The sequence below is a fragment of the Cricetulus griseus genome, chromosome 6 (assembly GCF_003668045.3).
Source record: "Cricetulus griseus strain 17A/GY chromosome 6, alternate assembly CriGri-PICRH-1.0, whole genome shotgun sequence".
NCBI classification, from domain to species: Eukaryota; Metazoa; Chordata; class Mammalia; order Rodentia; family Cricetidae; genus Cricetulus; species Cricetulus griseus.
In genome coordinates, this window is record NC_048599.1 from 62,635,010 (window position 1) to 62,659,426 (window position 24,417).

Consider the following 24,417-nt stretch of genomic DNA (forward strand, 5'->3'; position numbering starts at 1 on the left):
GTAGATGCTTTTTCCATGTGCACGGATGCAAGTATGACAATTTGGTGGCTCAAGTTTTTTTTTTTTTCTTTAAAAAAAAAAAAGGAAGAGAACAGACAACATGATAGCATTTTCAAAACTTCACTTGGTAATCTAGAGCCATAAGCTTGTTGACATTATACTGTGTCTGCTAAAGTGTGGGAAATGTGGAAGAAGCTTGAGGTATCTGCACACCCTTAGATTTTCCAAATAAACACACTGCTTAGACTTTCCTAACTCTTAAATGTTGACTCCTCCATTTAAAAGGGACAATAAACAGGAGGTAGATAGATGACTCAACTTGATAGCCGAAGAGCTCACTAATCGTACAAACTGACACTTGGAAGCAATCCATAGTGGCATCTTAGGCAAGCCCCTCCATGTTTCCCCTTCAGACAGCCTTAATGGAAGCTCTACATGTGAATGAGCAAGGATATAAATTGCTATTGTTTTCTTTTATATTGTTAAGTAAAATTTTTATAAGTGCATTTATCACTTTAATTACTGCACTGCTCTTTAAACCCAGAAATAGCATTGCTTGACACAAACACACTGATCTTGTAAAACACACACAGCTTCCCTCTCATTTTCCCTGCTCCATTTCACATGGAATCTTTCTGTAAAATTTAAATATTTGCATATGTTTACTTTAGATGCTCTGATGTAAACCCTGACAAGCTCCTCATTTATAAACTAACTCTCACATCAGTTGAAAGGGAAAAAAATTACATTGGCAGTTTCTTCTCCCATTGCTCCCTATAAGGTAAATGCTGAAGGCTTTCCTTCATCACAAGCTCATGTTTATAAAAAGTGTTTTATGGAGTTATTACATTATTCCTTGAAGGGTAGAGCCCAAAGCTGTTGATCCTTAGTTTGAATTCACATATTCATCTTAAGCTTACTATGTTGGCCAATCTGTATCCTATCATGCTAATTTTAACCTTAGCTATTTGGAGATGAGTGATAATTGTAGTAATATCTATGCATTTTCTTGCCCCACCCCGTTCTCTGACAGAGGGATGATGAATTTGTCCAATTTTTATAGTTCTTTTTATACCACCTCAAAAGGCGCTTGCTCCTATCTCGGGTTTACTATTTAGTATAAAGAGTTCCGATTTGGGTATATTTAAGAAAGACTCAGCTGTCAAACGCAAAGAAACTGGGAATGGTGTTTTGACAACCATATAGTGTTAAAGGAAATACTGTAGTCTGAATAAAATTGCTTATGTTCTCCAAAACAAGAGTAATATAAAAACACTTTTTTATTTATATGGAAAAGCAAAAGCAGAAATAAACTCCAAAGGTTTCCCTTTCTTCAAGAAATTCCGAGAGAGAGAGCTGCAGTCGCCATCTGTTAAGGGTTGGGAATTGAGCAAAAAGCCACATTTTAAAGGAAAAGAAAAAGTCCAGAGAGGGCTGAGTCTTCCACGCTCCCCCTCTCCTGCCCATCCCCGAGTTAGCACCCTGAACCCCCACTCCAGATCCTGGATGGGTCTGTCCAGTCCATCAAGGTCCTCCTCGCCGGCTGGCCCTCCCACTCCCGCGGGCCTGTTAACCCGGAGCAGACCTGAGAAGGGAAATGTGGCTAATATCTCTAGCAGCTGTCAAAAGGGGGGCCCTTCCTTCAAAGGGATCCTCCACAAATTCTCCATTAGTCTTGCAGGCCAGCAATTTGATAAGGAGCCTGGACCTCCGCTACAAGTTGCCACTTTGCTAGAGGGTCCTCTGCTGAGGTGTCTAAATGGCCGAGTTGTCCTCGCTAGGCGGCCACCCTGTGGTCCAGGGGCAGGGAAGATGCGGGGGAAGCCAAGAGCGTGGAGGACCTGGCCTGCAGGCGGTCGTACGTGCAGAAGGCCTCCCCCTCGTGAGGTATTTGCTGCACAGACGAACCTGCTGCAAACTGATGGAGAGGACACGTAACAGTTTCTTTTGCAGTGATCAACTAGGGACATGGCGCGCGAGGGGAGCCCCCCGAAGTCCCACCGGGGCTGGAGGAAGGTGCAGCGCTGGACTGTGGCGGTCAGATCGTGATGAGAATGGGGACCGTCGGGCCAGTGTTTGAAGGGAGTTTTTAATATTAATAGTTTCGCTGTAGAGACAGAAGGGAGATTGCGTCTACTGCTCCTCCGGGCAGACTCTGGGTGACAGGAATGATGGATGATCCGGCAGAGCCCAGCGGCCCCTCCCCTCCAGCCCCAACAGTGTCAAAGCTACTTTAGCTGAGGCTTTAGAAATAAAATAAATAAACAGCATCGCCCCCTTCTCTTCGCACCGCCGCCCCATCCCCCGCTTTCCGACACCGATTTATGGATCATTATGAATCAATTACTGCTCTCAATACTTTCCCATTGGCTTAAATAAAAACAGTGGAAAGATGAAAACGTGGGGTTTTGGTAGGGAACTTTTTTTTTCCTTTCTTTTTTTGCCCCTGACAGGAACAATCGCAAAATCCATTATCTCATAATCAGAGGCCCTGGGTTAGGAGGTGAAGAGAAAAGAAGGGGTCACTCAGGAAATAACGCGGGAGCACCAGAGGGGGAGGTGTCGCCCAGTCGCTGCCTTTGTGGTATTTGGTTTGTTTGTTGTGTGTTTGCGGTGTTTTGAACGCAGGGGAGAGGGGTTGCTCGTGAGAATCCGATGCCTACAAGTTCGATGAACTGACCCTTAAACTCCTTTGCCCAATCCTCCCGCAGTGTGTGCCTGGGCAAGCGTCTCTTGGTGGCCTGGAGTGAGGTCGCACGTGGGGAAAGGTGTGGAGAAACCGACTGATCTGCAGGGCAGATTTGTACTTTGTCATAGGCAACAGTGCTTGGGCGGCTGGGGGGCTGCGCGGGGACAGTCCCCCTCTAGCCACTCCGCCCCGTCCCGCTTGCCGCTGGCTGGTTTTGTCTTGCAACTGTTTGGGATCTGGACGACCCCCCCCACCTCCTCCTACCCCCACCTCGCCCGCCCGAGGCTTTTCTTCCCTCTCCGGCCTCTGGCGGGGCGGCGCTCTAGGTCCTTGTAGGTGTTTCTATGACTACATTGTGTGTGTGGGAGGGTCAGATGTGGGGGTTGCCCGAGAGAGGGCCGTTCCTGGGCGGTCATTTATCAATGTCACCCACATAATGATTCTCTCTGCAGCGTCCTATTGATGAGGATAATTACATTAGCTCAGAGTGACTGATCAATGAAAAACCACCACACAAAAACTTCTTCACTCCTCTATAATACCAAAAAACCGATACAGAAATAACAGAAAGTCGGATTCTCTTCTCCTCCTCTATCCACGGATGGATTCTGCACCCCGCCCCAACCCCCCGCCCCAGGACCCGGGAATAAAGTAACAAAATAGACCTAGGTTTGTTTCGTTCAAGGAGGATCCAGTTTTGCCTGTGAATTCATTTGCTCTAAATGCATTGGCTTCGTTCCTCCTTTGGTAAAGAATATCAACCGATTTGCTACTGTGGGTGGCTTTTAGAGTGGTCTGTGGTTTTCCGTTCTTTTTATTTCTTTTCTCCCTATTGGACCTTTTTCCCCATACTTAAAAAAAAAGATAGGCAATACATCAATGGAAAAAGAAATTATTCTAGATCCCTTCTCCATATTAAAAAAAAAAAAAGCATTTGCCTTGATCGGGTTATCTTTTTGTCTTTACCACTTTACAAAGTAGAGCAATTAAAGATGTGATGTGTGCGAATTAAGGATGGATCCATTATATGGCGGCATCACTTGCTATATTCTGGCCTGCAAGTTTTGCAGCTAAATTACTATTTCACTTTTTCTAGACTTAAAAATCAATATTTTCTCAATTAAAGAGAATTTTAATGCCTTACTTGCGAGTTGTTAAAGGCGCTGTAAATTTTATTGTAATGTTTCTTAGCTTCGGAGTAGATTCAAGAGACGTGTGTTCTCCAGGTCATTTTTTCCGTCTCAGAGATCCTAGCCAGAAACCTTCCACTGGCTTCAGATGAAATACCAGCCACAAAGGTAAGGAGAGTTCCGCAGGGGTCCCGGCACTGGGCACTGGGAGGGATCCCTTCATGGCCAGAGGCCATTGTCTGGAGTCACCTCTCTGGGTCCCACCTCCCACAAGTAACAGAAGTGTTCATTTAATCTTTCTCAGACGCAAGTACAAGAGACCCCCATCTGCTCTGGGACAGCCAGAAAAAGAGGTACACTTTAGAAAGATTCTAGATTCCCAGTGCCCTCACTCCCTTCTCTTTTCTTTAAAGTGTACCCCAGACTTTCACAAATTCCCAACCTCTGTGTCCCAATTCGCTCCCCACTTTGAAGAGCAGGCAGTGTTTATGGATGCTTTCTCCTTCCACGCGCCCACCTAGTAAAAGTTCTCGGAGAGAGCTAACTGGTGTCTTAACAGCCCAGGTCTGCTTCTGCTTTCTCCTGCAAACTTGAAGTCTAGTGACCTGGGTGATGGCATTGAATTGGGATTGCTGAGCTTCCTAAGGCCCAGAGAAGCCCAAGGCTGAATCCCAAGGCCCAGGGACTGGGTAAAAAGCGAGGTGGAGAAACTTAAGAAAAAAAAAAAAATCAAGCAGAGAGAAGGAAAATTGAGCTGTGATGGGCTGTAATAAGGGAATAGGGTGTGGCAGAAAGTGAATCTTTCTGATTTATTTATAATTTAAGAAGAGAGAACAAAGGAGTGCCCAAGGTTTGCTATTATTATTATTATTATTATTATTATTATTATTATTATGCCCCAAAGCCAGTACTCAGAGGTTCTTGGAAGGGCCCAAGCATCTCATAAGACCTACTCAGAAAGTTCCCTTTGCAGTTCACTCTCAGTTCATTTGCTGGGAATGAGTAGACGGGAAAGGGCTCTGTGTGTGGTGAACGGAGGGCTTAAGTAAGAGTATGATGGGAAGGGGCACCTAGATATAATGAGGCTGCTGTTTTAAACTGAGTAGAAAAGGAGTGGGGTAGACAAAAAGCCACACACACACACACACACACACACACACACACACACACACACACCAGTGCACTAGAAAATTATTCTCACCTACCTGCCTTCTTCTTTTGCCCCTCTAACTACACATCCTATGGGCTCCCATACCTAGGCGGGGGGAGATACCCAGTGCGTCATGGTGAATGCAGAGCCACCCGACAGATCCCCTATTTCTGCAGATTCCTGACATGTAAGCCTAGACCGTTGCCTTTTTATCGAGGGAATCCGGCTTTGTTAATGTATTTGTACTTTTCTGCTTTCAGGCTACGGTCCTGCTTTGGAGGAAGGAGGAGGTACAAGGAGGGGGAGGGGAGCGGAACACAAAGACTTTATCTAGTTCTCACCAAGCAGGTTTCAAAATAGGAACTTAATGGGAAGAAAGAATAGAAATAAAAGAGGAGTGTGAGAATTGTGCACTACAACAAGTTTACCAGTCTGGGGATTTTTTTTCCTTTTGATGATTCTGTTTTCCTCATATTGAAACATTTTCAAATTTTAATCCTTTAGAAGACAAAACCTCAATATAAATATGACATGGGCCACTGGCAAAAAGAAAAAAAAAAACGAACTTAAACTCAGTGCACGGAGGGGAGGGGGTGCAGAGAGAAGAGAGAGCCCTTTCTGATTAATAACTAGCAGGGTAACGTTGAGGGCTTTTTCTGCCCGATTGCCTTTTTGAATTAGAGCCGATTTCTTCACACTTCAATAGTGCCTGTCTCCTTTAAAATGATTGGCAGATCTGTTTCTCTTTTTTCTCTCCCTGAGACTTAATGATGTAAATTTTCTAATTAGTTAAATCATATTGCTTAAAGGGCTAATATTTACCGTGTAAGAAATGATTATTCTGATTTGGACCTCTTGAAATATTTCGAGAAATAACATTTGGCTTTTAGGTTGAGGGATGAGAGGGGGGAGGCGCTGATGGAGTGAGGGAAGGCACAGACCGGCAACATGTTAAATTAATAGTTCAAGTTGAGCTGGGCTCACACCCCAAGTCCGCTTTTATTTTTCAATCAGCGAAGATTTAATTGGCAGCCCTCGGGCCGGGCGATCTGATATTTTCTCATTAGTTTCCCATCACTAATCTTGAGTGTTAGATTGGCTTACAGGTTGTCAACATTTGACCAATTTTATTTAAGGCGGGAGGGGGGGCGCATTATGACTCCGGGATGTGAGATCTGCAAATAAATCCTGCTTGGATCAGCGGAACTAACAGGCGAAAAAAATGTTGACTATTCATCGTCGCATCTAATAAGTTGCATTAATGTAAGTTTCAAGACGGGTGATTATATGTGCGCTGTAAAGACACAGACGAAAAGAGGTCGGTGTGGGAGCACTAAGCTAGTCGACGTGAAACGTAGATGCTTTTCGAGCCGAAGGTAAATAACCCGAGTGGAATCTCTGTTGAGGGTTTAGGAGCTATGATCCTCCTCCCCTTCCTCTTGCAGCTGCGTGAAACCGCCAAGCCAGTGTCGCCAGCTCTGAGAGGCTCGGCCGGATGGTCCACAGATAACATCAGAGCGCCCCCTGCTGGCCATCAGGACAGACGGCGGCGGGCCAGCCCCCTGCGAAGGCAACGGTGTTTTTCTGCGCCCCCACCCTCCCCACCACTCCCACCCTCTTCAGACTGCAGCAAGGGAATAGCTTGTCAAGGCTGAGCATTTAAATGAATAAATGATAAAAATAATAACAAAATAAGAAGGTACCCACACCTTCACTTGGCCTCGGGGAATAAACGACCAAATGCCTTAGCAAAAGGATACATTTTATAAATCTCTTTATTCTATGGGGTTTTGCAGTAGTTTGTGTTTCCCCCCTTGCATGTTTAACGTCCAAAGAAATGTTTTAATGGACAATTTAGAGGGAGTTTTTTAATTAAAAATAGATATCTGATGAGGGGAAACCAGGAACGCCAAATATTTCTTATACTAGTAAAATCAAACTCCTGGGGAAATTTCACAGTTTTATAAAAGTCTACAGAAATCGTTTTTGGAATTCAGGCACTTCCTAAGTTGGAGTGACCCTTTAAAACACAGCAGTGGGATCCTAGCCCATTGAAAACCTGTCCCTCTGTGTGTGTCTGTCTTTCTTAGTTGTCATCGTATCTACACACAAACAGGTCTTTTCCACGCATGTTTTCTTCCTGGTCCCTCTTTCTTGTTTTTTTCTGGACGCAGACAGGGTGGCTGGAGTGCACCTCAACATTCCGCCCTAGTGCGGGCATTTCATCCCACTCTGACACTTCCTGTACAGTAGTGCAAGGTGCGCTGCACCACCGTTTCAGAGCGTTGGGGTTGGTGCACAGCGGCATCCTTTCAATGTCCGGATGACTCTTGCCTGGGATTTCTGCGCAGTGTGAAAGGCGAAGGCACACAGGTAACGCGAGCCCAGCTCCACCGTCTCTGATCCTGGGAGAAGGCGCTGGCGGTGCATCCCAGTCTCAGAAAGAGTCTCCCCACCGCAGTTAGACATCCCCCCCTCCCCCGCGCTCAACCCTCCCCAACATGTCAATGTACACGCGGAACGACTTTAGCTTCTCGGGAGTTTTGGGTTTTGTTTTTAAAGAACCAGATTTTTTTTTTTGGGGGGGGGGACAATTCTAAGGAACGAGGCTCTGGGGAAGGAAGGAAAGAAAGGCCGGCAGGGAGGACAGACGTAGGTGCGTCTCCTTTCTTTTCTCCCCAAGGCGCCTAGCTCTTGGGTTGAGCAACCCCTTCTCTGTCTGGGTTTCTTTGCTGATTCCACTTTCACAGCTCAGTCCCTGCCCCCACCCCTGTTTGTGGATGCTGGAGGGTTGGGTTAGGAACCTTGGGGCCCCACAGTAAGGGGCGCTTCTAGGACAAGGCAGCGGTGGGAGACAGCCTAGGTCTTCTTAGGCAGCTGAGCTTGAAAAATTGGTGGGGGCTATTGTGATAACTAAAATAAATTTAAATATTTATTTCCAAGCAAGCTGTTATGAAGGGAGGGAATCTGAGTTGAAGTTCATTGCATTCAAAGTCACTTTAAAAGTATATTCTTCTCTCTGAAAGCCTGGCACTGCGTTTGACTTTTTGAAGGGTCTCCTTTAAGCTCAGAAGTGTAAGAGAAGTTACTGCACAACAAATGGGCTGCCTTAAATATATGTGCATGCACTGGAATGCATAGCCGTTTGAGTAGCTACAGAAACACAATAAAACAAACACAAGGAAGGCAGTGGATCTCACTGCAGCTGAACTCGGAACAACACGTATTTCGGCAATAAACTCTCACTTATGGAAGAAATGTGGAAATCCTACTACTGCGTTTGCCTATGTCCAGCTTAATCAAATTGGGAGACATTGGCAGCCTGATTGGCAGCCTGATCAATGTTCTAAGTAAATTGATGCAAAGGTTCCCCCAGAAGAGACAGAAAATACCCTGCCATTAATCTTAAACCACTTGAAGATTATGATGGAAACAATAAGATCACTAAGACTTATCTTCTCAAATGGCTGTTAATAGTCCTGTGCCTATATTGTGGCAACAAAATTAACTCTCCAGGAGGAACATTCTATCTTAAAAAAAAAAAAAATCTTTGTTTTTTGTTTTGCTTTAAAGACAAAGACAGGAAAAATCAGCCAAGGGATCTGCTTTAAACACCCTGGATCTGTTGCTGGTGAGAGACTGTCCTTCACTTCTGGTTTGCTCAGTTGGGCTACAAAGGAAAAGGAATGGAAAGATGCCTCCCTGGGGTAAAAATGAAATACTAATATCAGTTGTTGTTCGCTCCCCTTCTTCCTTAGAAGAACTTAGTTCTTTTTTTCTTTAATGTCCAGAGATTTTGCAGCTGAAAGTTGTGCAGACGTAAAAGTTGTTCCCTTGTTCACTGCTATCAGCCGACTTCTGTCACTTGAGTTTTGCAAGCTTTTGTATCAAATAGAGAACCTGGGAAAGAGAATTAGATACCAATATTGTACTCTTTCAAGCACCAGGTCTCCTCACTCTCCCCCCCCCCCCAGGCCTACATTTGAATGCTGATACGGGAGTGGTGTTGCTATTTCACCTAGTAACCAGAGACCCACAATAAACAGAAAAAGAGGCTTGAGCACTCCATCGCTGGGCGTCCTGACAAAGGTGCAGCCGCTCTTTGCCCCCAGGGTCCCAGGAAAGGATGTGCCCACATACGTGAAAGCTCTTATGTTTTCCTTAGAGACTTGAGTTCGGACCTTTCAGAGAGATCCTGAATAATTAACACACACACACACACACAAAAAAAAAAAAAAAAAAAAAAGCTAAATACTGAACAAAGAGAGGCGGGGAGCAACAATAAGACAACAAAAAGATAAAATAAACCGTGCTAAAATTATTTTTCTACTCTGCACGATTCAGATGCCAAAGGATCAGCGAGTCTCTCAGTGAAGCAGTCTCTCCACCAGGGCTCGGGAAACTGAGGGTTTCTGAGGAGAGGGGAGGAAATGGGACCTCCTGGCATCTTGTTCTTCCCACCTGTTCCCTGAGCCCCAAACTGGAGCGAAGTGGCGTCCAGTCTCCAAGTGGCACTCAGGAGGGTGTGTGGCCAAACCAAAGAGGAAACCCCAAGTAGGTCCCCGAAGGCCTGCCAAAGGGAAAAGACCTATGGGTCCGAGGCACACGCCACCGCCTGTCTGGCTGCCCCGTCGGCCGCCTGCGTTGGGTGGACAAAAGGCTCACAGGCTAGCGTGGTAGCTACTGTAGCATTCGATGGTGGGAGCAGGCGCTGTAGTGTTGATGCGCGCGCGCGCGTGGGACCCACGTGCACTTGTGTCTGTGTCAAGCCTCAGATGTCAATTGGGAAAGTCCCCGACCCTGAGCGCTCCCTTTCGCAGATCCTACCTCATCCCCACCTGCCACCTCTGTTCCCCGGAGCCACACCGGGACAGGTGTCCCTGCCTTGCACCGCATAGCCTTAGAGGAAAGACCCAAGCTAAGAGAGTCGGAGGCCATAGGATGGGCGGGGTCAAGAAGAACGATGGAGTTCCTCGAGTTTGGATATCCCTACTTTCCAGCAACTGTCACCACACTCAATCTTTCCCGCCCAGATTTACCGGGTCTAAAAGGCAAAGAGATTGATTATGGCAAACAACGGGCTCTGGGAAACCTCGGGGGTTGCCACAGACTCCTGAGACTGAGCAGGCTTGGCTTAGGTTCGAAAACACGGTTTTAATTTTCTTAATGAAGGCACGCTCTAGAGCTCAGCTGGTAATGGCTTGCCGAGTTTAATAGACTTCTGTCGACCAGCAAAAGACGGATAACTATCGGTTATAAGTAATCTGCTCTAATGCAATTATTTTCCCAGGTTCAAAAGTCATTCTGCAGAGAGGGCAGGAGTGAATTAAGCCCCCAGGGGACCCTGGACATGGGGCATGAGACCGCCTGAAACCGGATCTGAACCTGGAGAGATACTTGGGCTTGGGGGTGGGGTGGGGTCCAAGGCTTCTCTGACCTTGATGTCCCCACCTTCCCTCTCTCTTACCCATCCATCCTCCACTATTGGTCCCTCTCTTCTTCTCCATCTCACTCTTCCTTTCTCCTCAGCTCTTCCAGAGTGAATGTTAATTCCCTCTCTTCTGTTTGACTCATGTTTGGGGGCAGGGGTTGTAATTCAGGCTGCCTATTAAGTCCAAAGTATTTCTCTAGGCAATATACTCACACAGAAGTCACTATTGGACTGTCAGGAAGTCACTATTGGACTGTCAGGAGTTGGAATGGAATTGTGCATGATGTTTAGAATATCAGTGTGGCCATGCACACACAGCTAATATATATTTCTAGCTGAACATGGGAACCAAGCCCATCCATGTCGCCATAAAGTTAGCCTACTTTGAAGCTTTTACACAAATTATCATTCCAGGCAGTTTTTATTTGGAATTACCCAAGCTCTCCTCAGCTATCTACTTCACTTGGCCTGAAACACAAACCTCAGGAAATCGTGGTTTAAAGATATAAAAACTAGCAGGATTTGTAATTTTCCTTCTCACAGAAACCAAGCCAGGAACCCAGTGTGTCCAGAGGAAGCATCCAGGAAGCCCGGGGCTTCTGGCAGGAACACTTGACCCCAGCCCAGCTGCAGGACAAAGGGGGTTCTTGGAAAGAGTGTTAAGTCAGCCTAAACCCAAGGTGTCCATCCCAGAGCCCCCAAACACCACCATCCACTCCCAGTGTGAGAGAAGCATGGTTTAACTGGAATGCAGTAAAGCCCACTCCTCCCCACTCTGGCCTTGTGTGTGCGTGCACTATGCCCCACCCGCCTCTTCTTTGCTCCTTTTAAAAATACAAACACAAAGCTCTGCAATTACCATCTCTTGCCCCAAATCCTGCCCCATTCCCACCATGCCTTCTGCAGCCAAAAGATTAAACCTGGTGTACATCCTCTTCCTCAGGTCTCAGCTACTGAATGTACAGCTAGCATCTAGTCATGGGAAACTGGGGACAGCAAGGAGCGAGGCCCTCTTACCTCCTGGCCCTGTGGTATATACCTCTCCTGGAAGGTCGGAGTTCTGCAAGGGTTGTGGACAATTCTGTTTCCTCACTCTCTCTCCCAAGGTCTTCCTAAGCTTCTGGGTCCTCGGGCCTAAAGGATTCCCGGGGCTTGCAGACATTGGATAGAGTGAACACATGGATTGTGAAGAGGAGGTGGCCTTGGATAGTCACTAGCCAAAACAAGCAAACAAACAAATAAACACCATACCTAACTCCTTAAGCCTTTAATGAAATCATGGGGAAAGTGAGAGAAGTCACAGGCCATGCCAAGCCCACCTTATTCTGATATCCTGGCATTTGGATGGTGCTGGGCACAAAAAACCTTCCCATAGTTGAGAGGACCAATTCGGCACAAGAGAAGCAGTCACTGCCACTCAGTCCCACTCTGCCACCCTGTCACCTTCACCTTTCGGTTTATTATCCAATCAGAGCAGGCCTTCAGCCACTTCTAGTTGAGTGACTTTATAAAATAGTTACAGTAAAGCCCAGAAAGCCCCAGGCTTATGCTCTGGTTTCATGTAGTAGGAGAGCAGGGAAAAGGGTGGCTTTCCTAAGCCCCATCTTAGATGACCAGAGTTGAGAAGGACTTAATAGACGTGAAGACAAGACTGTTGGTTACCTTCTCTACCTAGGAGGCAACTTGTATATGCTCATCTCTGCTCTCACCAGCCAAGATCCCTTTGCCGTGCATCTGGGGCCCCCAACTGCCTCTCCTCTAGAGTTATGTGTCCCTGCATCCTCTAAGTCCATCTGACCTCTGAAACAAAAGACTAGATTGGTCTGGGCAACATAAGACAGTCCCAAGAGGAGGCCTGGTTCTCCTTTATTCGCTTGTTTGCCTTAATGTTAAAAGAGCACTCATTTACTTTCTTCTTGTCAATAACAGGAGAGGAAAACATTCCTCTTCCATTGTTTTTGCTGTGAGATAAATGTATGATGACATGCACATTGTGCTCAGAGTTGTCTAAAGTGGACCATCCTGAACATGGCATACTCCTAAAAATAAAACAAATGTGGATAAAGAGCATCGGGCACCCAAGACCCTCTTTCCCTGCCTTTCCAAATAAGATGACTGGACATTTTGTTTATTTTGAGACAGGGCTTCACTATGTAGCCCTGGCTGTCCTGGAACTTGCTATGTAGACCAGGCTGACCTCTAATTCACAGGCTCTACCTGCCTGTGTTTCTTAAGCACTGGGATTAAAAGTGTGTCTGCCATAATACTAGGCAAGATGTGGGCATGGCAGCTCAATCCTGGAATTCTAGCACTCTGAAGGAAAGCTGAGGCAGGAGTTTCACTGTAAGTTCCATTCAAGACTACGCAGTAAGAGCCTGTTTCAAACAAACAAGAATCTAAGGTGACAAGCACGCCTCAAACAATACTCCTCATATAATAAGTGGTTACATCTTTACGTTCCCTTCAAAGTAAGGGGCGACCATGTGACTTCAGAAGTGAGTCTTTTCTGTTTCTGTGTTCCCAGAGGTTTCACAGCGTCATACAGGTTAAGTAATCTGCTCCCAGGATGCTTTGCCCACCACAGCAATGTGAAGGCATTCATTCATTCTTTACGGCTCATCTACAAGTTTTAGATCTGTTCGAGAGGAGTGTAGAGTCAGGTCAGTGGTTATCAACAAGTTCAGATAAGCCACCTTGATCATCACAGTTTTATTTCTAACTTATGTTCAATTTGATTTCCCTGCTCTGGTCCTAATAAACTTTAAAAAACACAATGGGAGTAAACAAGATCCACCTTCTCCTATGATACATTTATAAAAGCATGTCCTATAAACCTCCCTGAAGGTCCCTATGGAAACCAAGTTCTTTGCAATGAGATTGGAAAACACAGCTATCATGTAAGTTCAAAGGCAGTTGTCTCAAAGACGCATCAATGGTTAGAAAGTTGTGACGACTTTTCTAACATTTCTTGGAATTTCCAAGCAGAGGTCTGCAGGCTTATTGAGAAACTCCCTGGGTGTGCTACGGTCATCATCCAGATGGAGCCAGACAATGGATAGCAAAGCAGCTTTCAAATATGTAGTTTCCGATTCATCTTTCTTCTCTTTGAGGCATGGCTCCCTATGTAGCTCTCGCCTAGCTGGGAATTCACCGTCTTTAGCCTGGTGTGAACTTAAAGCATGTCTGCCACCTCCCACCTCCTGAGTGCCAGGGTTATAGACATGTACCCCCATATCTGGTTTTTGTTTGTTTACAATTCATTTCTACCTCAAAGTTTTTGTAGGCATTATTTAATAGATAACGAAGTTCTCCAGGCTCCTGAAAGCCACATCTGGAAACACTTCCTCTGCCCTCCCTATTCCCCCCCACCACCAGAGAAAGCAATAGCCTAAGGACCCACCCCCACCACCATCACATGAGAGCATCAGCTTTTAATCAGTGAAAGGCACTCCTATTTAAATTTACAGGATGACTCTTTATTTCATTTATCTTTTCTTTTGGAGGAAAGTGAAACAAGAGCACCACCCTTATTAATTATAAGATTGATGGGGTGAAAAAAGCCAAATGAATTTGGCTTGCAAATTATTAGCGGAGGTATGAATATTTATGAGTGTGCCAGGAACTGCAGTCATGAGCCCTGGGTATCAAGCTTGGGAGACAGTCAGACCAATGTCTTCCATGAGGCTCAGCCTTCCCAAATCTGACATGACATAAATGGGAAACTTCTAAATTAGACCCAGGGTGGGCTTCCATCAAATAACTTACCCTTTTGGGGGGTGGTGCTGCGTGTGTGTGTGTGTGTGTGTGTGTGTGTGTGTGTGTGTGTGTGTGTGTGTGTAGCCTTGCTGAAGATGAACTTAATTCCAGAGTGTCTGCCATGAGCTTCAAGAATCTCTCACAATTTTACAGCGAAAGGCAGGTAAGTTGTATGGAGAAGAGTTTTGTGGTTTTCCTACTTGATATTATCCATTTTAAATCAAGTTTTCTGTTAAAATATTTGTGCTATGCAATTTTAAAATTTACAAATTTAAAATTTTCATTTAGTGTGTTGTTGGAAAGCTAAAATATCGCAAACATAGAGAAGGTTTAAATAGACTTGACTAAGGTATGTGTGTTTGTGTGTGTGTTTGTGTGTCTCTGTATCTCTGTGTGTACAAACTTACATATACATGATATGGCAAAGCCCCTTTTAATCCTAGAATTCAAGAGGCAGTGGCAGGAGGACCTCTGATTTTGAAGCTAGCCTGATCTACATAGTGAGCTCAAGGCCAGCCAGACATACAGAGAAAGAGCCTATCTCCAGAAAATAAGAAGAGTAAAGGAGTCAAAACAAGGATTTAGAGATCTGGAAAAAAGACAAACTGTATCTTCCTCTCAATGAGACCTGGCAGAGTTTCTTGAGCTCTCTGGAAAGGGTGCCAGAGTTTTGCTATTGAATGAGCTCAGCTTCGTTACCCATCTCTTTCTGCAGTGTGTGTGTGAGCAGGGGCTGATGGAACCCTGTAGAAAATGGCTCCCTGTGACATCAGAGTCTGTTTTGTAAATCCACTTTGAAAAGGGAGGCAAGTTGTTTTCAAGGCTGAAACACTAAGCAATTTTTAAAAATGCCCCTCAGATTTTCTGGAAAACAAAAACAAAAACAAAAACAAAATGTTCAACCACATGTTCCCCCTCCTCCACAATCCTAAGTGGATATTTGTGATAAATTGTTGCTTTGTGTATATCCTGTCTCAATTTATCTCTTTTCTGTAAGGATGCAAATTTTTAAAGAGGCGATGCTACTGACAACAATTCACTTGAATTCACCAAACTTGAAATTGATGCATCTCCTATCAGTCACTTTCTGGACATGCAGTGAAACACATTCAACATTTGTACATCAATGGTGGCACACACTCACATCTATGTTGTTCAGTTTAAGCATACTTCAGCATGGCATGCCATACTTTCCTGGAACATTCTATGGGTTAGTCATCTGGGTGTTACATTCTTAACCTAATGAAAGTCCAGACTAGAATATTCACTAGTAGATTTCAGAGCTGGAAGGTGGGCTTGAGGTCATCTGATGTGGTCCTATTAGTGTTCTGACAAAGAAGTGGAATTTTGAAGATGACAACTGACTAGTCCAACTCAAAACTTCCTAGCTCGATCGTCTGAAAAGACCTCAAGGATCTTAACTTGAGGTTAGTTTTTCTTATTATCTGGTGCCTTCCCGATTTGTGATCTCTAAAGTCCATCAGTATTTATCGTATTTAGCATAAACTTTTCTACTGACGTTTTCCCTGCCACTGCAATGGCAGGGTGATTCTTATGAAATAGTAATAAGATATTGACTGGCCTGCTTGCCAATATGAAGATTTGTTGTTGATCTGTGATTCCTGTATCGATCAGCTAAGAATAAGGTCTATCCTCTACCTTCGCTACTGGCACAAAAACAAACCTTGTATTAATAGAACTACTACCTTCCTTATTTATTGGCTGACCTTAGCTCAGTCAATGAGACTAGAAACAGACATAAATAGGAGGAACAGAAGGAAACACCTCAAGATCTTCAAAAATATCCACTAGGGCTATTTAAACTTAGCCAGAGTTCCTTGGCTTCAACACATGGCTTCCTTACTGGTAAGCCTCACGGCTCACTCTTCACCCCAGGTTTAGTCCCACACAGACTCTGTGCTTTTTATATTGGGGGGGATCTTATTCAGTTTTGAAATGATGTTCTATTTATGACTGCAGCTTGCTGTCAGAAACGTCACTCAAGGTTCCCTTTGCTTTGCTCTTCACTGGCTGGCTGTGGCAGTGATTGGGAAGTTCTGACGCACGTAGTCCCTTCTTCCTCTCTAACACACAGGGAAGGCGTGGTAGGGACAGCTCACTTGTTAAAGCGCTTGCCACACAAGTGTGAGAATCAAAGTTCAGATCCTCAGAACCCACATAAAGGCCAGGTGGGCATGATGGCTGCCCTGTAATTCCAGTGCTAGGGGTTGGGTGTAGAATCAGGATCCTAGGATCAAATTGGATAGTTAGCATAGCCAAATAGGCAAGTGCTGGGTTTAGATGACAGAGTTTGCCTCAGTCCATAAGGTGAGACATATTTTGTTTTGTTTTGGTTTTTGAGACAGGGTCTCTTTATATTGGCTTGGCTGTCCCAGAGTTCTCTGTATAGACCAGACTGGGCTTGAACTCATAGAGATTGTCCTGCTTCTGCTTCCCCAGTACTGGGATTAAAGTTGTGTGCCAGGGGAAGTGTATTTGAGGAAGGCTCCATGTGTCAGCCTCAGGGTTCCGTGTGCACTACCCACACACATGCCAAGGCTCGTATATACAAGCAGGCCCACACACATACACGTGAAAAAGAAATCAAGCACTTTCACTTGCTGTCCTTCTTCCTCAGCCTGATGTCTGTCTTAGGTCTATTAAGGAATGTTCATGGTTTCTCTCTGAGGTAAAAAATTTTTATCCCAGCAACTTCCCTTAAGGTTCAAATATCTAACTTCTGTGGGAAATATTACATATAAATATTTGGAGACGTTTCTTAATTTTTTTCTTTTTCTTTGAGACAGGGTCTTTCTACATGCCTTGGAACTCTCTGTGTAGACCAGGCAGGCCTTGTGCTCTCAGAGATCTGCCTGCCTCTGTCTCCCAAGTGCTGGGAGGTCTTGGGGGTGTTTTCTGAATTAATGATTAGGTTAAAACCCATACCGAAAAGAAAAAAAAAAGCAAGCATCTTTGTTTTTTTGTTTTGTTTTGGTTTTGGTTTTTGGTTTTTGAGACAGGATTTCTCTGTGTAGCACTAGCTGTCCTGAAACTGGAACTAGCTTTGTATATCAGGCTATTCTAGAACTGACAGAGATCCTCCTGCCTCTGACTCCTGAGTGCTGGGATTAAAGGTGTACACCACCACTGCCCAGCAGCATCTCCTAATATAGAAAGTTTCAAAGCAAAAAAAAAATATAAATAAATAAAAAATAAAAAGCAGATAATTTGATTTTTAAAAAAAGTGTGTGCGTGTCTAAGAGTTTTCTCAATGATTTTTCCCTTTACTCTGTTTCTATTTCATTATTTTTTCATGAATATGATAAATGGTCATTAAATCTGAGCATTTTTATTTAATGTTCGCAAAAACTGGTAGGTTTTCAAACAGATGTAGCCTGAAATGGTTCAGTGAATTTAGTGGACTTCTCCTATAAATGGAATAATAACCATACAGAAGATGAATTTTATGCCTTTATTTACCTCTTCTATAAGAATGCACCCTTATTATAATTACAAATAGTGTTTCTTGAGTGTTATGCAATATGCACACAACTGTTCAGACACTGCACAAACCTTCACTTGATCATTGCTTTCTAGAGTCTATAATCCGAGGTAGCACTGAAAATGCAAAGAAACACACACGAGTAGAGGGTGTTGTTTTCCATAAGAGAGAAATGCAAAGGACCCTAATTTGTGATAGAACAAATACTCTTAATCACTGAGCCATCTCTCCAGCCTCTGGAACAAATGCTCATCCTTTTCTTTAGAATTTCCCTATCACACTCAAAAAGGTAGTTGCAAAGAAGGAACAACTCGTTTCATTTTATTTACTTTTACCAATTAAGGATTACGTCGGGGGAAATATCACTTCCTTTTCTAATTTTTCATAATATTATTAATAATATGTTCCATGTGTTTTTAGTCATATATATGTGGGTGTGTTTGTGTCTCTGTGGGTGTGCACAGGTGAATGTGGGTGATAGCAGGGTTCAGAGGTGTCGATCCCCTGAAGCTGGAGTTACAAGTGTTTGTGAGCCATCTGATGAGGGTGCTAGCAACTGAACTCAGGTCCTCTTCTCAAGCACTGTGTGTCTTTAATTGCTGAGCCATCTTTCCAACCCCTAACCTTTTCTTGTTTAAAAAAATTACTTATTCCTTAACGTGCATATATGATTGGGAGAGCACACACATGGAGGTCAGAGGACCACTTTATAATCAGTTCAATCTTTCTGCCTTTATGTGGGTTCCAGAGATTAAATTCAGGTCAGCAGCCTTACCCAACAACCGTTTTCATGTGCTCAGCTGTCCACCCCCTTCTAAGTTTTAAAAAAAGTAATCAGTAAAGACAAGGAGGTAGCATGTAGAATTGCCTATGTGGAGAGGACACACAAGCCCAAGCAACAAAGGCAATGGTTTCAAACATTGCTTTCTGGTCACACCACATGGATATAAACAAGAGCTCTTCGATAATTAATTATGTGATGGTAGGCAAATTAACTAATGCATCTCAACCTTGCATGGGAGCTTTCAATTTTTTATTATTTTAGAATTTTATGTGCATGAGTATTTTACCTGAATGTATGTTTGTGCACCACATATGTGCCAGCATCTAGAAGGGGTGCTGGATTCCTGGAACCTGAGTTACAGGCGTTGTGAGCCACCATGTGGGTGCAGTGAACTGAACCCAGGTCCTCTGCAAAAGTAACAAGTAGTCTTCCTGCCTGATGAACCATCTCGTCTCTCCAGCCTGTTTCATTGGAGTTTTTCATAGTGACCAAATTTGCTAATGCATAAAGACATTTTTCTCAATACTTGATTTGTTATAGATATTCAATAAATATTGATGATGATTTTTATTGTCTGCAATAAGAATTTTTTATTTGCACTGTTGACAGCTAACTCAAGACCTTATATGTATAGGCACTTATGTATTTATCTTGGAATATACCAGCAGCCTATACTGTTATTTACTTGCAGACTAAGCAGTCAACACCTTCCCAGCTCCATCCAAGCTTAGAACAAAGCCACATGTGAAAAGGTCATGAAATTTAAACATCTATTTTTATTTATAATTTAATTAACTTTTTTGAGACAGAGATTCTCTGCATAACAGCCCTGGCTGTCCTGGAACTGGTGTGGTGGCACATGCCTTTAATCCTAGCATTTGGGAGGCAGAGGCAGGTGGATCTCTAAGTTCAAGGCCAGCCTGATCTACAGAGCCACCACTCCCAACATCTGTTTTTTATTAATAATATGGAAATTCCTCAATTTCCTCATTTATTCATTGTCCTGTATGTTAAGTTGGCATACACTGTTAGGCATAGGTCATGTATTTATTTGGTTTGTTGTTTCATAATGTAAGTTTACGGGCTGGTAGCCAGGAAAAGTAGTTTCCAATTACCGCGTACTAGTACTGTGACTAAAACTTACTTTCTTCACCTATGAAACAAGTTACAGAAAAAATGTCCAAAGTCCATTCTGACCTGAACAGTCAAGGATTCCATGACTTACATAGACACATTACCCTGGCAGAACTTTTTCTCCACTTTCTTGTGAGTGTATACTGAGAGACCTGCTTATCCCGCCAGGCAGAGTTTTGTCCTCAAATTTACAATCGAGTAAAGCAACTAGCCACATCACACACAGCATCACCCATGCTCTAATACAGGTGTTTGGTGGAAATGCTAGGACCAGATTCAACCAGTGGGCAGTAAACCTGTAATCAATGGGGAGAATCAGGACATTTTTGTTGATGAGTAGGCATCTGAACTGTGCGTTGAAGAAGAAATGAGTTAAGGGAGAGGAAGGAAGGCATTTAGGTAGAGATAGAGGTCAAGAAAAGCAAGACAGAGAGTACACAGCACAGGGAACTGACACAGCAGAGGGCTGGAGGTAGAGGCTGTGGGCCAGCGGGTAGAGGCTGTGGGCCAGCGGGTAGAGATGAGCTTCTCACCATGTTTCTATGTGGTGATATCTTGTTTATACTCTTCCAAATAAAGCTTGCCTGAAGATCAGAGGGTGGAGCTAACCACAAGCTAACCATAGATGTCTGGAGATATGTACAGACAGAGAGGAAGTGAGATGACTGGGCAGAGAGAGGAATATGGGTCAGAAGAGACAGGAACTTGGTCTCTTTATAGACAAGCCTAAGCTAAAGACCAAAGTTTCATAATTAATAAAAAGTCGCTGTGTTATTATTTGTGAGCTGGCAGTTCTGAGGAGAGAGTACTACTACAACCAGGGAGAGAGCTTAATGGGTAAAGTGGCACACATGCGTAATCCCTGAACTAGAAAGCAGAGAGAGATAGGTCAACCATACAAGTAACACTTAAGATCGCTGTTGAGGGAATAGACAGGGGCTGGTGGGGGGATGCTGATCACTCCATCTTTTTATCTTTCTTGGGAAGAAAATAGGGAGGAGGGTTCATAACTCCTACGAGAACCACCCAGAATGGGCCTTCTGGAAGGCACCTCTTTTCTCCACTCTTGAAATCTTTGTGTTAGCTAGCTGCTATGCAGCCCCTGGTCCAACTTTCTTTGCAGATCAAAGGCTGGTGAGTTATCTGCTCTCTTCCTCTTTGAGGTTTACTAAGTCTTCTGGCTTAAGATTGTGACACACTAATTGGCTGCAGAGATGCAGCCAGTTTGAGTGTAACATGGAAGACTGGAAAGAGATTTGGCAATGGGTTTCTCCAGTTCTGCAAATGGATGGTTATTCCATTATGCAAGATATACTTGCATAAATAAATGAGTTTTGTCAGGTGTGCTATTTAAACCTTCTAGAACTTTGTGTTGACAAGGTAAAGTCTAGGATGTCTTAAGATATTCAGTGTCATCCATCACACCCCTGGACAACAGCACAGGTCTGTGACACACAGAAATTTCCTTCACCAGTGCCTTTTTCATCCTGTTATCTAAATCAAGAATGACCTGCTGTAATGTTGGCTCAAACTTAGGAGTCAGTTTAACTGACCCTATTTCTGGAAGCCTTTTCTGATCATGCCAAGTACAATGAAAACATACTATCTCTGCTTTTGGCTCATGAGACTTGCTTCCTTAAATCCACATGAACATATTGTTTGCACATTTAATAAATCATGCACTTTTTCTTCAGTATTCTTCCCTATGATTATATCTTTAAAAGACATGAGAAAATGACCTCTGCCTCTGATTGTGTGTGAAAATCAGCTCAAAGTGGATAAAAGACCTAATTGGAAGATCTAAAGTGATAAAATTCCTAGAAGAAAACACAGGGGATATATTGCAAAGCATTGGCAAGCCCAATAATATTTTTAAGACATAGAAGCAATCAGGAAAACAAAACAAGGATAGACAAATGGGATCACATCAAACTACAAAGTTTATATGCAGCAAAGGAAATGATCAGCAAAATAAAATAGAACTTGCAGACTGGGGGAAATATGTAGAAGGTTTGTGCATGTCTATGTGTTTAAGTGTATATATAGTATGTTTGTCCATGTGTGCAGGTGTGCACATATGTGTGTAGAGTGGAGAGCACCATCTTGGGTGCTGTTCTTCAGCAAGTGTTACCTTGTTTTCCTCTCTTCTCTTCTCTCTCTTCTCCTTTCCTCTTCTCTCTTCCCCCCCCCCCTTTTTTTTTGGCCTGGAGCTCACTAAGAAGGTTAGACTGTCAGTCACTGAGCCCAGAGATCTTCCTTTCTCTAACTGTGGGTTTCCAATTGTATACCACCACACTTGGCTTTTTGTGTAAGCTTTTGGGATCAAACTCAGGTCCTTGAGCTTTTGCAGCAAGCACTTTATAACAAAGCTATCTGTCCAGCCCCAGAACATATCTTCCTATGGTTTGAAAAAGAATCTCACACAGGTGCCTGGGTTCAGGTCTTAATACTCAGTTGGCAGTGGAAACTTTAGGAGGTAGGGTTTGGGTGGGTCACTGAGGAAAAAGCCTTTGCAAGGTAACTTGTCCAGGTCCTCTCTTTCTCTACTTCCTGTCCCCCCACCCATGGGATGATTCACTCTGCTTTGCCTTGACCTGCTAATCAATGCACTGCTCACCATGGACTCAAACTTCCAAAACCACGAACCAAAACTAGCTCTCCCTTAAGCAGTCATGGCAAGCATTTTTGTTACAACAATGAAAAGGTGACAGAAGGAACTAAAAAAAAAAAAAAGTAACAAAAAAGGGGGAAAAAAGGAATCCAAGGGTCTGAGCAAACAAGTCAAAAGAGGAAATGCAAATGGCTAATGAGTAGGTGAAAGATTCTTGTGACCATTAATTACCTGACAGGGAAATGCAAACCAATGCTGCACTAATCTTTCATCTCACTTCAATACATAGATTGTAAAAACATAACAAAATAAAGGAAAAATCGAAATACAGTAAACACTGGCAAGGAAGGGAAGAAAAAAGAAGCTCTTACCATTGTGGGGAATACTAGTGAGCAGAATTGCATGTTAAAAGCATGATGTGCCATTTGACCCATGGGTTCCACTCTCGGGTATTCAGAAGAGAGGAGAGATGAGGATTCCCAAGACTCCTCCACACTCGAGTTTATTACAGCATTGCTGACAATAGTTAAGATATGGAATCACGAACCGCACCTGCGCCAGGAAAGGAGCCGGCGCACTTCAAGATGTATCGTCTGACTTCATTCATGCTGCCACCGGCATTGGTCCAGGCCATGCACACAGGACATCTCAGTGGCCGAAGTCTCCATAGCACGTACAAGTATGTGAATGTACAGGAGCTTGAGATGGACATGAAGTCCGTGACTGACCACGCAGCTCTGACTCTGTTGTGGACAGGACTTATCCGAGGACGGGGTATGACCCTGAGCTACCTCTTTCGGGAGCCTGCCGCCATTTGAGAAGGGACCACTGAGTCCACGCTTTCATGGGGAACACGAGTTGCGCCGCTACCCATCTGGGGAAGAACGCTGCATCTCCTGCAAACTCTGTGAGGCTGTCTGTCCTGCACAGGCCATCACCTTTGAGGCTGAGCCAAGAGCTGATGGCAGCCGCCGGACTACACGCTATGACATTGACATGACCAAGTGTATCTACTGCGGTTTCTGGCAGGAGGCCTGCCCTGTTGACACCATCGTGGAGAGCCCCAACTTTGAGTTCTCCACGGAGACACATGAGGAGTTGCTGTACTACAAGGAGAAGCTGCTCAACAATGGGGACAAATGGGAGGCTGAGATCCATTGGCAGTAAGAGGGATGGTACTAGTTAAGCAAGCCAGAAACAGGAAAACAAGTGTCACATGTTCTCTCTCATGTGTGAAAGCTGAAAGATGATGGTTTGAAAGTAGAGTAGTGACTACAGCAGGATGAATAAGGGAGACTGAGTTTGATGGACACAGATGTGTGTGTGTGTGTGTGTTATAAAACCACAATAAATCTGTTGATATGTACAATAAATACTAACAAATGATTTAAAGAAGTGCCATAAAATATTACTAACTTCCCAAATTATGAAACCAAGAATATCGTTATTTTATCTGCATATTTATGTTCCCCTTTCCTAGTATTCACTATTAGACCTGTGGACTTGTGTATGCTAAGCAAGGATTCTAACTCTGAGCTACATATCCAGCCCACAAAGACCTAAATGTCACCCTTTTCCTCCTATTTAGTGTTAAATTATTTCCAACTACAATGTTCACATTAAATCAGATTTTATAATACAAATATTAAAAGAAAACCAGACATATAGAACACAATGCCTCTTTTTCAATTAATTGTTTTTACATTTACTTATTATATGAATGTTTTCTCTGTGTACTCCCATGTGTGTACGTGTACCATGTGTATATCTGGTGCCCCTAGAGTTTAGAAGAGGATGTTGGATCTCCTGGAATTGGAGCCATGATTTGAATAATAGGAGTTGAACCTGGGTCCTCTACAAAAGCAGCAAGTGCTCTTAACCACTGAGCCATCTCACCAGTCCATAGTGTCTCATTTCTTCCTGGGACAATGTTTTCACCATTTACATATCTTTTCCTCCCTGCATCCAAAATGCATCCATTCTTCTCTGGGCCTCCCACAAATTTCTGATCTTGGAAAAACACTTTTAACATCCTGTTCATCATTCCCTGCCATGACCTGTCATCTACTTCCTGACTCTCCTGGACCCTGTTGAAATCAGAAGGCCTTTACTAATTTACTCAGGCCTTGCAATGCTACAGTAACATAGTATCTAGCTATAAGCCATCTTGTGTTATTTTATTTTAAAAGATGTGAAAAAGTAAAAAAGAAACTTTCGTTGAGTGAGGAAG

At 43.7% G+C, this 24,417-nt stretch overlaps 1 pseudogene; it reads left to right on the plus strand.

The window, feature by feature from the left end:
• Window positions 1-22,771: 22,771 nt before the first annotated feature.
• On the plus strand, window positions 22,772-23,354 carry LOC100767257 (annotated as a pseudogene).
• The last annotated feature ends 1,063 nt before the right edge of the window (window positions 23,355-24,417 follow it).